We start from the raw sequence: 13930 nt of genomic DNA, 5'->3' as shown, positions 1-13930 counted from the left end.
ATAACAATTAAACTCATGTGGTAGTTCAGAACAATTAATTCTTTATATACATAAGCCCCTACAAAAAATACTAACTTTAATGACTACCACAAGACAATCTCTCACTCTTTGTTTGTGAGAATAAAAATGTATTGAAGCAACATATTATTAATTGCAGTTCATTTGTATACATATTTTGGTTTGTCTTTGCTTGTGTTGTGGAAGTACATATGTTCTTAGCTGACAATGGATATGACAGCAAGAACGAGTAGAAGGAAGTGGAAGAATAAATTCATGAGAAGTTCACATATTAGGGCTTCAGTGAAAGGATTTGTGATGATCCAAACCTTTCAGATGTTTTGTTTCATGTTGACACTTCTTATTCTATTTGGTTTATTGTTCTGTACCATGTTGATGTACATTCAGATTTATGAATAATACTTAACTAACCTAAAGCAGGTTCATAAACTCACATGTGTTTTAAAAAACTGATTTATTTTTTTTTTACAATCTCGGATTTAAACAAGCATCAAATATTTATTGTTTTATTAAACAATCTTCTGATTGCTCAGAGCCATCAAAAGGTTTCTTTGTCAGTGTTCTGCAGAAATAAGCTGGATACCTGTAAGTCAACTGGATAGGATTTTAGAAGTAATTTAGATCTGGTTATGATTAATTTTGGAAAATAGACCTGCTGACAGGATCTTAAAGAAGAGAAGGAGCAATTAAAAACATTAAATTAAATTAAAAACAACTATGTAATATTCAGGGTTCCTTCAACTCTTCTTTGTATCTTCTAATAATTAGGTTAGGCTTCCAACAACTAGAAAAGAATCTAGTGACCTATGTCTACAAGTACTGAATAACACTGGAAAAAATGCCACTTTGTTTAATGTCCTGTGTAATCTGTTTCAAGGGCTTCTAAAATGTTGCTATATTTATTTCAGTGGTGTATTATAGGCCTCATAGCAAAGATTCTTATGTCCATTAAAGGTATGCACATACACTTTTGAAAAACGTCTACCTTCATGTCAATAGAAGACATTTGGTTGTTGTATATTTCTACAGCATTTTCAAGAAGGAACTCAAAAGTAACCAAGAACTTTCCCACCCTGCACTTGCATAGGTGATTGATTCTAGATTTATGGGGTTTAGAGTCCTATTTCTGACAAGCACATCCCATCTGTGATCACAGTTGTTTACTTTCAGAGAAGAACTGCAGCAGCGTAAGTAACACCTAAACCCCAGGAAATCATAGGCTTTCCTGTCTGTGGATCTGTAGTGGGCAAGCTCCACTCACTAAGACTTCAGCAAGCTCCCGGAACACTGGGCTTGGTTGATCTGAGTTATTGGGTTCTTGGCTCTGCTTGCTTTGTCCTATCATATGCTAAGCTAATTTATAAACTTTATTTAAATATATATTTATATTTGTGCATTTTTATATTTAAGCATTTGGAGAAATATATGTTTTTAATCTAGAAGGTAAAATTAATGCTGTAGCCATATATTAAGACATATCAGTTTTTAAAGTCCCTATTTCCTTCTTTCTCAGGGCTGTACATTCCAGAAAAAAAAAAAAAATGCTACCTGCATACCCTAATTAAAAAATATGGAGTATATGCATATAAGACAAACACATTTAATAATAAAATGATTCATCATAAAAATAATAAAGAAATTAAGAAGGCAGCAGAGATGAACTATAAAACACATTTGTTGGAGAAGAACTAAAAGGTCATTGAAACAAGGCAAAAGAAGTTAAAAAATTATAAGAAAAACAAAAAGAAGAGAATAAGATAATTACACAAGTGATTAAGATAAATAATAGGAAATATTTCGGTAATATGTAGAACAAGAAGCCAGTGAATGAGAACATCGTTCTTCTAAGAGACAGCAAAGGGAAGTTATTGAAGAGGAAATTTGCTTGAGACCAAAATTAATAATTTTGCTCATTGTTCACAAGGAGGATGGAGACATGGTAGCAGATACCAACATATTATTGCCAAAGGGAGGAAGAATATATACTGGTGTTATGAAACATGCATGTTATAGGAATGACTTTTCTCCAGGTCAGTGGTGGCTCTTCCAGAAAGCTATTGGAAGGGTAAAAGACACATATATATATATGGACAGGAAGACACACAACTGCACTAGTGCCTACTTGAACTTGGAAAACTTTATGCTATGCTTAAAATGTCAGCTTATGAAGTATATCAGATTGTAATGTTTCTTCACTATAAACACATCTTTGCCCCTATGTATCCAAAATAGAAGAGGAATTCCACTTAGGTGTGTTCATCTTATCATCACAAATTCATCTATCCTTTTAAGCATTAATTTCTGTGAATATTATAAACATATCTTTGCAGTAGGTAGAGAAATAAAACAGAAAAACACCCATTTTTTTGAAATGCCAAAGGAGTTTTCTTAATTGAATCCTATTATGTGATTATTTAGATGCTAGAAGTTTGTTGGGAAGGAAAATTGAAGCAGACATACATTTAGGTGAGGGTTTTGTTTGTTTGTTTGTTTTAATTTGACCCTAGAAGTTATATACTACTGTGAGGATGTAGATTATCTTGATATATTAAGACTTCTAGACATATACTGTCTGCTTGTTGGAATTCTTGAGTGTAATATGAGTATCCTGAATTTCTGCAGACACTCCATTAATGTTCTTTGTTTATCTGGAATGCAACTTAAAGCAACTGGTATGTTTTTAGGAAACCCATACTCCAGTTAGGTAAGAATATAAAAACTAGAAACCAAATTACGATCAGGAACTCAAAAGCTTACCTTAGATCTTATTCTCAGTGGTACATACACAGTTATTCACGCTGAACACACATGTCAAGCAGGTGCCCGTGGAAATGCTAGTATAGGTATTTCAATCCTTGGAAAACAGTAGAACATCTTAATGGTGCACTGACAATTATTTGTGGAAATTCCAACTAACGGATGAATACAGATTAGTGTGAACTGGGTTCTTGCCTCTCTTTGGAAAAAGATTGCACAAAAACTTTACTTATGTGATGAAGTTGTAAAAAATATACCTAAATCATTACAGAAAAATAATCAAGCAAATTATGATTATACAAAATAGAGAAGAAATTGAAGCTCATTTTAGATTGGCATGATACGGTAGCAATCCAAAGTCTTATTCAGCATCTACTGTGTCAGTTGCAAACTTCCATTAATGTCAGTGGTGCAAGATAAAACTCCTGAAGCTTAAACACTTCAGTCAATATGTTGCTAGTGATCTATTCGTGCCGATAACAAACAAGCTTAGATGAGGTGACCACTGAAAAGCCCTGTTATAACCTCTCATCTTTTTTACTCTACAAACCAATGTCATGTGAACGAAGAGTCATCCATAAACTGGAAAAATTTATGGAAAGAGGAACAGGGAAATCAATAAAAATGTAAGAAGGCAATAAAAATCAAAATTGCTTAGAAAAGTAAAGGCTGGAGAGATATAGTAAATACCTTAAGCACATCAATAAAATGAAATATATACTTCAAAATAAGAATGAGAATAAAATAAAATATAAGATTAAAGACATATTTCAAAATACAGATTTGAAAACTGAAAATGTTCCTATATTTTCTTTCAGGCTCGAAAAAATAGGAATGACTAAATTTAGTGCAACTTTAATGCTCCACAAATAAATTTTGGTTTTTGTCTGAGGAGTGGGTTTGTTGTTTTTGTCTTGAGATGTTTGTTTGGGTTTTTGTTGTCTTGTTTGGGTGGTTTTATTTGGTTTTGGCATTTGGATTTCTTTGCAAGTATTGTGTCGGTAAAAATTGACATTAAAAAATGAAAGCTGAGTTTCATTTACAAGTTCATAATGCCAGAATCTGGGGCTGTAGAAAAATGACAACACTACAGATAAAGTGGTAGGCCCTGGGGAAGTCAACACAAAAGTTTTGACTTCACTGCAAGTACTGCTAAGTTCGTGGTAAAAGCACAAGACCTGGTAAGATCAAAGTGCCTGAATAGTCTTTAAGGTTTTTTTGGTTAGCAAAATTCTCAGTTTAAAATTGTAGATGTGAAAAATAAGATACTTAGTGCTGAAACTGTTGTAGGGTATTTTAGCCTTTCTCAGCATTAGCTGGGCTAGGAGCAGAAGTCATTTGCATAGACCTGACCTTATTGAAGTGTTAGTACAGAACTGGATGAGGTTCAAGATTAAACCCAAGAGTGTTTCTATTGAAATATCTATAAAAATTATTAGAAAATGAGTACAAATAATCTACCTGTGATGTAAATGAAAAAGAGAGACCATGATTCAAAAAATTAAGGAAAAAAATAGTAAAGGATTTAAATAAAATTTATTTGTATGTAGAATTCTGAAAGAAACTTTCTTCCTGAAGAAAATACTTAGTAGGGCTTATTTACCAAGAAGCCTATGAAGAAAATAAGTTAGGGACTTGATTAAAACAGAAGATGATGTCAGGGAGAAATCCTCCTCTCTGCTGCACTTTGTGTTTGATATTGGGAACAGTGACATGAAGGCTTTTCCTCCACACAGCAGACAGGCTGTGCTTTAGCAGAGGAGGCCATTAGCTTTGGTCGGATTAAAGGACCAGTATGGGATTTGGAAGAATATGGGAGTATTTCTGCATCAGACAGCTAGGGAGTTGAGCAAGAGGCACACTTCTCTACAGCAAGATAAAATGCTAGATGGCTGCACCTGGTTTTATATTGAAGAGTTAAAATGTTTTCTGTGTCCAATCTGATTTGCTTAAAGCAAAAGGCATAGGCATCTAGCGCAAGCACAGGGTAGAGACAACTTGTCTTCAGATTTCACAAAGGTCTTCTGAAACAGTTTGCACAGCTTCAACATTATCCATCTATTGCTACTATTTCTTTTTAAGAAGTACTCAGCCCAAGGAGAACTGAATGCCATTTGGCACTCAGGACACCAGTATAAAATGAAAAAAAATAAAAATAAAAATTAAAGACTATAATAGTCTATTCATAGTGTATTAGTACAGTCAGACATCTAACTAGGTAAGGTTTATTAGTGTGTCATTAGCAAATATTAGCTTGTGGCAGAGTTTTCCTTAAAAGATTTTTTATGCCATATTGTCATCAGGAAGATTCATGATCAATGGGATTTATGTATTTCACAAAAGGCCAGAACAGGGAAAAATCTGTTTTCTTATCTTGTATCAGTTGAGATGTTAAATGAAATCCATGGAGATATAATTACTTTCAGGAATCAATTTCAGGAAAAGAAAATGTATACATCTTGAAGACCAGCATACCAAGACAAATTTTGGATTATCAGAAAATACAGATATTTGAAAATTGATAGAAAATATAGATATTTGTTGGAGAGAGACATGCCTAGATATTGACATAAAGGTGGACTAAATGGCAAATCATGACGATCTCAATCTGGAATGTCTATGAAGCTCTGGCATTATGACACCTACTGTATGAGATTCCAAATTTATACATACATATCTATATATACACACACACATATATATATGTATGCATTTTTTAAGGTGACAGAAATAGACACAAAACAGTTGTATATTGCAGTAACATTTTTAAGCATATACAAAGCAATAACCAACCAATGTCACCAAACAACCTTTAATTATAGCCATCTAAACAGAATTTCAAAAATGGTTAAATGTGAGTAGAGATGTCTAGTGTGTCTTGAAATTTAGCAAGAAAATCCTGTTCTTGAAACGATATCTAGCAAAATGCTCAGTAACACAACATAGGAAGCAGTCCTTTACAGGTGTACACACACACACAAATAGGCCATTTATATCTCTATGCAATGCACAAAAAACAACAACAAAACACATATTATTAAAAAAAAAATATTGCATTTAAGGTGCAAAGGCAAGATGTCTCAGTGTCTTTCTAAACAAATTGTGACAAGTTATTTGCTGATGGCAGGGACAGAGATAGCAGTCTGTCATCTAGGAAAGGAACATTTGGAAGTGTCCTTGTCCCTCTGGAATTTTTATTTTTTTCCCTGAGTGTATTGGTGGTGGAGGTGGGGGCAAGCAAAACTCTCAGACCTGTTCATATTGGTTGAAAGCCAAAACTCTCAAGGATTTCAACTGTGAAATTTAGGAAATGCCACGCAACACACACAACTGATTTTGTGTTGGAAGCTGCTCTTAGTTTTCACTTTTACTGTGTGGCAATATGCAATAACTCCATGCACAGCAAAAGAAGGCAGGACACGTCTTCTCATTAATATATATACCATATATATATGGTGACTTAGCAGCAAGCCAAGGTGGGATTTATCTGACTAAATGTACACATCTACAACACAGTCACCCTAAGTTGTCTTTGCTGCTCTCGAACATCAAGTCAGGATAGTAAAGTTGCATCTAAGACACAATTAAACTTTCTTAAAGTAAATGCCTAAAAAACATTAATGATGCCTTACAAACAAACTTACTATAAAACCAGCTTACACTGTTGTCATCTGCATGTAAATGTGTAAAGCTAGGTTAGAAGAATCCTTGGCAGCAAGTATTGAGGCATGTCTTGGTGCCTTATCTTTGCACCTTCAGTAAATGATTATTTATGTGATAAACTTCTTGGACTTTTCTATCCTCTCTTGGATATGCTTTTAAATAAAATCCAGACATGGGTCACTCCTAATTATCAACAGCACATGCAAAGTTCTGCCAGTTATATTTTTTCCTGGAAAAGTGAGATATATGGGAAAGTTTATTGCTATTTCTTATAGGAAATTTTTTTTAGTTGTGATTTGGCTTCCCTCTTCTGTCACCTTAACAAGAGGGGCTGTGAAAAGTGTTGCTGTTCTACATCCCAGTGAGTTTAATATGACAAGATCCCTCCAAGCACTCTCCAGTCACTGCAACTGGGGACTCTGCCAGCCTTCAGAGCTCATACAAATGATGTACTACTGTCTGCTCTGGGTATCAAAACCAGCCATCAGTCATGCAGCAGCCAAAACCTGATCTGGATACTACAGAAGAGGGAAAAGAGAAATATAGTCATCCATAACACTTCTCAGTAGTAATCCTGACAGTAACGTATTTTAAAGGCGAAACGTCTTTGTCTTCACCTTCATAGGAGGGGCAAGTTTGAGTCCCAAAAGCTCTGTGATGCAGACCCATAGAAGTATCTTCTTGATTGAAGTAATTGGTAATTTTCACAAATTATGTACAATGTTACTGCTGGCTCTGCCCTCATTTAAAATAGTAATCCACAAAGAAGCTTTTTAAGCTTAGAAAGGGTGTTTTAAAGTATTTGGAAGTGAAGTGAGGACTTGATAGACTTGTGAAATCTATGAAAATAGGGTATGTCTTTCTTTAATATCAGTATCTTTCCCTGATTCATAGGACAACTCTAACAATAATCCATTGATAGTGTAAGGTGATGAGAAACTTCATTGGAAGTTGATGAATGTGTGGAATTATCTCTTAATTTTAGAGTATTGTTTGTAAAATCAAGATCATGCCTGTGAAGTTGCCTCTCTTATTGTTTCTTTTCAGAGAGTTTAATTTTGGCAAGCATTCCTTATCTGAGGGATAGTTTTTTAAAACATGATTGTCCTTCTCTGATTAAGACCATGGTTTACTTTCAGCCAAGATGATTATTAAAAAAGGTTTGTTTAATTTCCTGCCTCTAAGCTGTCCACAGGGATTTTTAAGAAAAAATATTAAAAAAATCCCATTGCACTTTATTTGACACAAATCAATATGATTGGCAAACTTTTCTACAAAACTGTCTAATATTAAACATACGTGCTGCCTGAACATGTCTCTAACAGTCTGTGGTTTAAGCTGGTCCCAGTCAGGACAAGCATGTCATTTCCCAGGGAAGGTAGGTTATAGTTTTGGCACTAGACACAGTTGCCCAGATTTCCCTTTGCAGGTCTTTAAAAGTAACACCATTTCTAAAAAGGCAGTCCTGTATGATCAATCCTTTTGGACAATCAGAGCAACCACTTCTTAATGGAGCATGTAGGAGAAAGAAAGTACTGGAAGATGGAATATGCAAAAGCATATTAATGCTCAGTAGATGCATAGGGGAATGGATACAGAGAAACATTTAAAGATGGAGTTGCAGAGCTTGAATTATTCAGTATAGAAAAATAGCTGACACTACTCAAGTTATAAAAGAAAGAAGGTGAAGATGTAGGAGAATAATTATCCTTACTGGAAAACCAGAGAGCCTAAAGAGTGAGATGGAAGTGGGGGAGAAAGAAGAAAAGTAGGTGAAAGGATGACGGAAGAGAAAAAGGTAATTGTTAAGGCTAGAGACCATCAGATATTTCTTGAAGAATTTAGTGGTTAGGCAAGTATAAAGCAGGGAGATTTAGCTAAGTAAGTATACCCAAAAAAGAGTCCAATGATAATATACTACTGATTTAATATGAATAATTTTAATTAGTTGTTTAGTTTTCAAAATTCAAAACTGCCTCAAAATTTCCCTTCTTGGAAAAATCCATTAAAATATAATCATGCAATTTAACCATATCCTGAAGCATAACCCACTATGCCTTGCTGCTCATATAGAGAATGGGTTAAAGTCCTTTACTCCCTATGTGCTACTGGAAACACACAGAAGACAACTTTAGTTTGGAAGCCTACAAATAAAAAGTGAGGGCCAGGAGTGACAAGGGACTTTGCACAAAGCCCCAGGCCTGCACTAATCTGTAGGCATATTTAAAGAACTGATGGTATTTGATGCACTCCAGTGCTTTTCAAAGACAAATCAAATTGCTCTTTAGAAGAATCTTTATGAACTGAGGAGGAATTATTGGTGGAGAGAGTATGATCACAATCAAATGCAGGGAAATCCTCTCATTTCTCCCTCTCCCCATGCTTTGTTATGACAACAATGTCAAGTTGAAAATGGAAATAGCTCTGTTCTTCATGGACCCTCTCTTTGTCTTCTCCAGGCAGAGAGAATAAGTTGAGATGCTTTGGGAGAATCAGATTCACTTGTTACTTGTGTTTGGCATATTGCTTTTCAGGCAGAAGCAATGACCTCATCTCCCTCCCTGCAGTACCAGTTTAGCACCAAGGCTATCAGTTCCCCAGCCTCCCGATGCACAGCTATATAGTTGCATTTTCCCTTCATGAGGCCATTGCATTTCCTGCGTTATGTTACAATACACCAGAAAGCTCCATTAGCAAGCTATCAGGAAGTATACTATGGAGTAAAATCTGGTTCAAAATAACTGTCTCTACATCCTTTAACTGTGTTCCACGTGTTTTTTTTTTCCCCGATTTAGGTATGGAATAAAATATTCCCACAGGAAATGGCCTGTGCTGATCTATACAGTCATATAAATATCCTGTTGGCAGAAGCAGCAGCTACAGCTGTTATGATAAAATGCTTGCTGCGGTAACATTTCTCAAAGAAATAAGATGATTTAAATGTATTCTTCTCTGTCATTCATGTGTACCATTAACTGCCTAAGAAGAGATTAGATTACACTGTAATCTGTGGCATTTCTTGAGCAAATCACTGGCTTCAAGCATGATTTTATTCCAAGGACTTTAAAACTCCATGTTACTTTGTAGCCAGGTAAACTAAAATTAGTTGTAAAACAGCAGTTATAAATGGAACAGTGCTTTGATCCTTGACAGTTTTAGAAAACACCAAAATCAATTGCTTTTCAAAACTCCCTTCTTTCCCTTTCCCTTTCCCTTTCCCTTTCCCTTTCCCTTTCCCTTTCCCATTGCCTTTTCCCTTTCCTTTGCCTTTGTTTTTGCTTTTTCCTTTCCCTTTCCTTTTCTCTTCCTTTTGCCCTTCCCCTTCCCCCCTTGCTCCCTCTCTTCCAAAGACAAATTCTCAGCTTCACAGAAAAAGAAAAAAAAATCAGTAAAAGGAACAAACAAAGCCTGTGCTGCGATGCCCTGACTGCTTACTAGAAGACTGGAGAGTGGCCTTGAGGCTACAACTGTTTGCTGTTGGAAAGCCTGACAGGAGTAAACCCAGGAGGCCACATCTGTGAGTGTGTGAATGGAGCGGAGCTGCCCTCCCACACAACAGGAATGCCATTAGAAGTATGTGCTCTGTATGGGAGGAGAAAAAATAATCTGTTTGGTGGATCACTACGGAAACCCAGATACAGTATCACTGCCAAAGTACAGAAGACAGTACAGTTTGTGACTATGACTCAAAATGACTAAAGCAGAAGTCTTTAAATGATGTTGATAAAGCAGGAAAACACAAAAAAGGGAGAACCATGCTTTTTAAAAATGAACTAAAGAAATATAATACTACTTTTTTGCCTCACCAGGAAATATAACTATAGGTTATTTCATGTCTGCAGTGCACTGAGGTTACAAAAACTGCAAAGAAATGTTTCATAAAGCATGCTACTATAAATTATGGTTTTTTCTCACAATTTCTAAACTGTAAGCAATCTATTTATTTAAAGAATCTGTTTCAAGAGGTCTTCTCTGTGATATCTTGCAATTGTAACAGTGTGGAAAGGGGATTGCATGAGTGCATGTGTAAACCTAAATGAATTTCCTTTGGAGCTTTGCTTTGCCCTTTGCTTTTACTAGCATTTTCCAAACCGTCAAAATTATGAGGATAAAACCTGCATGTCTACAGCCTCCCAGTTGTGCCACATACATGCTACAGCCAGAGCTTAATCTCAGACTGTTACTGGATTAAGACTTCATACATAATTGCATAAAAATTGTTGTCTGGAACAGCTGAAATATTCTGGGGTTTATAGATTGCATATAGGTTGCTGGAAACCATGATTTCTATGATAACATCTCAGAATCAAAACAAAATAAAATGAAAACAACCAAAGTAAACAGAACAATTTTCCTTATATAAGAGGTTATTGGATTTACTGTAAACTCTTTTTATTAAGGCAGTTCTGCTCTGTGCCATGTGAGCTAAGAAAATGTTATTTCATTACAGAAAAGATAGGAATATATCTTTGTTTTTCAGGCTATAGTTTCACTTTCTTTCTTCTCCCCACCCCTGTCCCCCGCCCCAGCATTACCATGTATTATTTACTGCAACACGTCAGTCACAACAAGAAAGAGAGTATTGAAATCCAGAAAGATTTGACCATTTGAAAGTTGCAGTGGAAGGCAGCATGTAAACATAGCTTTTCTGGAGTTCTTTAACACAGCAAACAGCAGATTAATGGATAAAACTTGCACCAGTAAAAAGTGCATTGGCCAGTGGTGGGTCTGTTTTTCTGTTCTTGTTAACAGAAGTGCAAACATCCTGAAAAATATTGTTCTGTACCTTGTGACTGTGTATATTTTACATTGTATTATTCAGTTCATTTGGCTGGTAGCTTGAAACAGATGGGACTTCTAGAAAATAAATATTTAACCCAGAAGGCCAGTAGCTAATGTTTGAAATCATATTTAGTGAAAGTAGAATGGCATTTATGCCATTGATAGTTATACAAACCTTATGTGTATAACAAGTCTACCTAGCCTTCTATTTTTGATTGTTCATAATTTTATGAAAATATGCCCTTTGTGTCTAAGAGGTTTCTTACTTTGTTGAACTCAGATATATTCTTCATGTAAAGTTAGAAAAGAAATAAAACCCTTTTCAGCTATTTTTAAGATATGTGAAGTTGGAAAAATGTGCTCTTTTTGATGTGTTTACTTTTTCTTTTTGCATCCACCAGAAATTACTCCATTTTGGAATTAAAAAAAAAATTTACTCAGTGAAATGCCACTTTTCCTAGCTGGAACAAAATAACAACTTAAAGGCATAATTAAATAATAAAGTTTTAAATCACTGCAGTTCTCATGCTGAGCACCTCAGCGGGAACAAATAAAAGGACAAGTGTATTCGTAAAGCCAGTTGATGTGAAGCTGTATGATTACAGTGAACCCACAACAAATATGTCAATTTATATATTGAGCTGAGTTGAATTTAAGGGCCTGTTGAGTTTCCTCTAATTTGAGAGTATCATATTACATCTCCTTTGCAACGCTTCCATATTGTTAGAATTTTGCATTTGTGAAGACAGAATTGTGAGTGGTTTATTGAAACACGTGTACAAATTTGGTTTTGAGAGCATTTTTTTCAGGTAGCAAAGGCCTATACCTTAAGGAAGTGGTTTCCTGCCCTGTACTGTCACACCGCTGCATCATTCAGATTCAGATTTTCCCTGGGTATTAGACTTAACCATGGAAAGAAGCTCTCTTAGAGGTCACACATGAGGCTGGGAACAATGATAGTAGTCACAGTGCCAGAATGTAAAAGGAATTGTAGTACGTTTCGTCCAGCAAAAAGTGACTACTGAGTTCTCCAGCAGTTGTAATTTCCAACTCGTGTCAAAAGAAGAGTAAGATTGGCTGTGGCCATCATTAACACCCCTGATATTCCCCACAATGTAAAGGTCATCCATTTAGTGAGACGGTCATACTTCCTGCTTTCCAAATACAAGCTGGGTCTAAATGCCTAAACAAAAGACAATAGAAATTTCCTAAGCTTCACTTTTGGAGTATGCCTTGTACTTTGCTCAGATGTTACCACAATACTGGACTTGCTACAAGTTTAAAACTTTCACTGTGTTTTGAACACTGCAATAAAAAATTTGCTTAATAGGAGCAACTTCAAAATTTCCTGTCTTATGAGTTTGATGATGCGGTATTTTGTGTTGTAAATGTTGCAGACATAGGAACCCTGTATAGAAGTCAAACTTTAATTACTGGATTTAAACAATGGGCTAAAAAAGTGCGAGCAGTAGCAAGTAGTCAGTCTTTTCCTTTGATCACATGGTGTGCTGGTGGCAGTTATAATTACTACACTTCACTGATTGCAGAATAAGTTCCTGGGTAGCACTGGTAGTCAGCCTAGGGCTACAAATTGATGCTTTCATCACAGCTATCAGAAGAATTTTGAATATAACAGCACCTCCATCTTTTAAAAGTATGGCACAGCAGCTGGGAAATTGCCTTTGCTGAGCATAATTCTTTTTTCTTGTGTTTTCTTTGCAATAAATAATGAGCTTGGAAAGAATGCCTTATATTTCCTGTCTCATTCATGTTTTGAATTATTGAATCCATACACCATCACAGCACTTGCATATGCAGTTTACTGTGCAGTCATGTAAAAGCTCATTTGTCTACCAGTTAGTGGAAACATGAAAAATCTACAAAAATATAATGCAATTGACACAAAGAGAATGAGAGAACTGTACAATAAAATCAGGGCTGCACAACTAATCAGGCAACCTTCAAAGGAAGTAATAAACCAGACTAGTGGTTGTGACGCTTTTTAAAGATTCTGGCACTGAATGGTGGAAATGGATGGACGAGTATGGCAGAGGCTGAGGTGCGTACAAAACTCTAGCAGTCTACGTTAGCAGCAGATTCAGATCAGTCATCTATTTTCTGTCTTTTCAGGTGATGAAACATGTGACATGGCAATTATGTCCTAAGTGTTTTTACTAGAGAAAAAAAAAAAAAAAAAAAAAAAAAAAAAAAAGAAAACGAAAAGAAGCCATTATCAAAATCTGAATCTACACTAGTTAAAACCCCTAAAGAAGTGTCAAAAATTCCTCTTCTTATTGAAATCTATAAGCTGGCATTTATGTCAGTAATAATGGAATTGTGCTGTCTTGTCTTCACTTACAGCATAGTGCTTCAGTTCTCCAGGGATATACTTCACTGTCAATTTGCATTAGGCCATTAGAGCAAAAAGAGCTTTGCTAACTTTGTATGGAAAATAATTTTCTGGTGTTGTTTCTATGGCTAATGTACAATAAAGAGTTTTGCTTTGAAACATGGTACATTTTTTTCATCAGTGATTGATATTCTGTGCTATGTAACCAGCCAGATACACAAAGGGTTCACTCCTCTTGCCTCTTTTGGTGATAGTGCCACATCCGTGAACAGTCTGTAACATGTCAGTCCTTCTGCCTCTCTTCGCATTGGCATCTCAGTTCCTGCTGTCTCAAGAGAGAACACAATACCATCAATTATT

At 35.5% G+C, this 13930-nt stretch overlaps 1 long non-coding RNA gene across 2 annotated transcripts in view; it reads left to right on the top strand.

Moving 5' to 3' along the window:
- Positions 1–13930, top strand: part of LOC308062605 — a 106970-nt gene that overhangs the window by 75515 nt on the left and 17525 nt on the right. For both annotated transcript variants that reach the window (XR_013927632.1, XR_013927633.1), the window contains one exon: positions 1–13930. This exon is cut by the window's left edge and continues 21107 nt beyond it; it is cut by the window's right edge and continues 17525 nt beyond it. This is a non-coding gene — a long non-coding RNA (uncharacterized lncRNA).

This window comes from Falco punctatus (genome assembly GCF_963210335.1).
Source record: "Falco punctatus genome assembly, chromosome: 4".
Taxonomy (NCBI): domain Eukaryota; kingdom Metazoa; phylum Chordata; class Aves; order Falconiformes; family Falconidae; genus Falco; species Falco punctatus.
This window is presented reverse-complemented; position numbering and strand designations above follow the sequence as displayed.